A 3872-nucleotide genomic window follows, 5' to 3' on the forward strand; every position below is an offset into this window, starting at 1 on the left:
CGGGGCTCAGTGGGAGAGCTCACTGCTGGTGCCTTTCCCAGACACGTCCCACATTCAGCCCAAGTCCAACTCTGCCAGAAATCTGGGGGGCATGTGACCCCGCATGCCACCCTTCCATATGTTGCCTATGCCTCAGTGGTTATGGCTTTCCTCTGAGAAGTGGCAGATCCTGTTCAAATCCCTTTACTTCAGAAGATGGAGGGGGGGCTTGAACTGGGTCTCCCACATCCTCGGTGAGTACGCTTAACAGAAGTCACAGCATATAAGAAAAAGATGGCTCTACCTGTGTAAGCAGTGTCAGGATGAGCTCCGCCCTGACATCTGGTGGTAAGGTGTGGCAAGTTGTGGAAAAGAACTTCAGGGGCTGATCTCATTTGCATAGGCACACCCACCCCACCTAGAATGAGGCCATAGCTGCCCAAATGGTCACTTTGGCTGCGGTGGGATCCCCAGTGTCTCTGTTATTGGGGCAGGAAGAATAAATTGTTATTACCCTGATTATGGGAACTGTGCTTGGAACTGTACTTGGCCTTTTGTTATGATGGAGGGACTCACCATCAACGAAGTAGCACTCGCTAGGCAAGGGTCATGGGTTCCAAAACTGTGTGAATTGAAAAAAAAGCTGGGGACAAGTATTACTACTTGGTGGTATGGGCTCCTTGGTGAGGGCCTTACATGCTAATTGTGCTTCCTCTTCTCTCCACTGTGGAATATCAGAGCTAATTTTGATTTCATTAGAAGTCTAGTTGCAGGCTGCTGAGCTTGCTTTGGGCTAATAGTGCACCAGCACTGAGGCTCCCCTACTATAAGCTGAATTCACCAAAGAGCTGAAATCACGGAGTGTTGTGTTAAGTAGAGGGGGAGCCTGAAGATATATTGTGGAGCAGTTCATAGGATGGCAGAAGCTGCTGGTGGGACACGGAGCAGTTTGTGGGGTGATGGGAGCTGCTTGTGGGCCGCAGAGTGGAGCTGAGTGAAGCAGTTCGTGGGGCGGCTGGTGGAGCGGAGCCCTATGGAGCTGTGAGGCGGTCAGCTTCAGATCATGTAAGGTGCCTCTTATCCCCGCCCCCATCTCCACCCAGGTTGGGAGGTAAAGCTCTGCAGATAAACTTTCAAACTCTGGGGCTGCCCTAACCAGGGACAGAGACTTTTGGGTCATTGGACTTTTGGGATTTTGGGTGATTTGGGGTTGCTGTACTCAAGAACCAAAGGGAAAGGGCATTCCCCAATTTGCTTGGGGTGGGTTTTTTTGCTCATGGGTTGTGTTATGAGTCCTGTTGGTGGTGTTTCCCCAACATAATGCCACATTGTTTCTCTCTGTTATTAAAAGGCTTTTTGCTACACTCAGACTCTGTGCTTGCAAGAGGGGAAGTATTGCCTCTTGGAGGCGCCCAGCGGGGGTGGTATATATTTGTCCCAGGTCACTGGGTGGGGGCTCGAGCCGGTTTGCATTGTGTTATTGGAATGGATCCCCTAGATATTGAACCCGGCCCTTGTTGCTGCCAACTGTGACGGGCAGAAGGGTTACACCTGTAAAACATCAAACTTAAATGTAGGAGCTGAACAAAGCACATTTAGACTTCCCAAAATATTATAATCAAATCACATCCAAATGTGGGAATCTTATCTCATCCCTTTGTTCTGCATGACTCTGTTCTAGGAAGGACATTTCATTCTATGAGTCTGTGAGGGTTGTGCTGTGTTGAAAGTCATTCCCGCAGTCTGGACACACTCCCCTGTGGGTTCTCTGATGTTTATTAAGGGCTGAGCTCACAGTGAAGATTTTCCAAATTCTGGACATTTAAAGCATTTCTTTCTCCATCTGAATTTTCTGTTGGATGATAAGGATTGACCTCTGACTGAAGCTATTCCCACACTCAGGACATGCATAAGGTCTCTCTTCCCTGTGGCTTCTCTGATGTGATAGAAGATGTGACTGCAGCTTTTTCTACACTCCCTGCATGTATACGGTTTTTCTCCCATGTGGGTTTTTTGGTGATTAGTGATGTCTTTATTTTGACTGGCAGTCAGGGCATCTATAGGTCTTCTCTCCTGTGTGGATTTTATGATGTGTGACAAGGTTTGATCTCCAACTGAAGCTTTTCCTGCAGTCAGGGCAGTTATAGGGCTTTTCTCCTGTGTGGATTCGCTGATGCTTAGAAAGGTTTGAACCATGACTGAAGGTTTTCCCGCAGTCAGGGCAGTTATAGGTCCTCTCTCCTGTGTGGACTGTGCGATGCGTGATAAGGTTTGAGCTCCGACTCAAGCTGTTCCCACAGTCGGGACACCTGCAGGGATTCTCTGATGTTCAATAGGGTATAAATTCCTAGCGAGGCTTTTTCCACAGTGAGGACAGCTATGGGGTTTCTCTCCTGTGTGAATCTTGTGATGCAGAATAAGCTGCAAGCTCTGACTAAAGCTTTTCTCGCAGTCACCTCAGTCATAGGGTTTCTCTCCTGTATGAACTCTCTGATGTGAGATCAGGATTGACCTCCAACTGAAGCTTTTCCCCACAGTGAGGGCATTCATAGGGTCTCTCTCCCCCCTGTGAGTTTTCTGATGTGACAAAAGGTTTGAACTATGACTGAAGCTTTTCCCACAATCTGGGCAGTTATAGGGTTTTTCTCCTATGTGGATTCTCTGGTGAGTAATAAGAACTGATCTCCAAGGGAAGCTTCTCCCACAGTCATCGCACATGGAGGGTCCCTCTCCCAACGGGATTATTTGTTAAACAGTTTCTTTGATTTTCTTGACCTGTCTGCTCCTGTGAGTGGATTTACCCTGACACTCCCCTGCATGGTTGGTCAGCTGCCTCACTGGTCTGTGCCAACTGTCATGGGCTTCTCCCGGCTCAGAACTCTGGGAAACATTCTCTTCAGCTGTTTCCAATATAATCCCATTTGATTCAACTTGCTCAGGATCTTCCTGCTGAAGATTCTCCTCCTTGTTCACACTCACATCCCATCACCTGATGGGTTCGAGAGAGAACCTCAGAAAGGGGAACAGGAATGGGGGAAACAAACCCAAATAACTGCTGGAGAGAAATACTAGGAGCTGATTCCGTGTTCTTCCCCACTAAACCCTTCCCCAGAGGAGAGAGGGATCTGGTTTGGTACTGAAAATCCTGCATGGGGGCAAGGGAACAAATTTTGATCTTTTTCATTAGGGTCAATGCTTTTACTCCTCGCAGACCCAGCATATAAGTAGCCCACCTAGACAGGGTTATTCCCCTCCACACACACCTATCTCAGTACAAGATCCGATGATGCACTCATCTGGAGCCAGGGCTGGAGGCACATCTCCCTTCCTCAGGGTTCACCTCCCCCCTCCCTCTGCCAGGCAGAGCCAGGGCCTGGCTCCAGCCCTCTGGGTATTAGTGAAAACTGCGGGCACTGGGGTCACAGGATGAAGTCCCTGGCGCTCTCCCCTCGGCACTCAGAATTTCCCCCCTGGGTGCTCATCTCTCTTCCTCAGGGTTCACTTCCCACCTCAAATAGATTCTGAGTCCAATACTGCTACCCTGGCAGCCCTGGGACTTTACCCCTTGACCCTGCTACTGTGAGACCACGGCTTGCATTAACCCCAGAGGGCTGGAGGGGGGCCCTAGTGCTGCCTGGCAGAGGGAGGGGGAAGGTGAACCCTGAGGAAGGGAGATAAGCCCCCAGAGGGGAGATTCTGAGTGCAAGACTGTAACCCTGGCAGCCCCGGGACTTAACCCCATGACCCCAGTGCTGTGAGACCGCGTCTTGTGCTAACCCCCGAGGGGCTGGAGGCAGGCCCTGTGCTGCCTGGCAGACCTCTTCTTAGGGAATGGTCCTAACATTCCCCAGGGGAGCTGAGCAGAGTCGCTACTTTCTCCCGGTATCTGAGGT

The 3872-nt window shown here is 50.1% G+C and overlaps 1 pseudogene; it reads right to left on the minus strand.

The window, feature by feature from the left end:
- Nucleotides 1–1801: 1801 nt before the first annotated feature.
- On the minus strand, nucleotides 1802–2697 carry LOC144929365 (uncharacterized; annotated as a pseudogene).
- Nucleotides 2698–3872: the final 1175 nt, after the last annotated feature.

This window comes from Lepidochelys kempii, chromosome 14, assembly GCF_965140285.1.
Source record: "Lepidochelys kempii isolate rLepKem1 chromosome 14, rLepKem1.hap1, whole genome shotgun sequence".
Classification (NCBI taxonomy): domain Eukaryota; kingdom Metazoa; phylum Chordata; order Testudines; family Cheloniidae; genus Lepidochelys; species Lepidochelys kempii.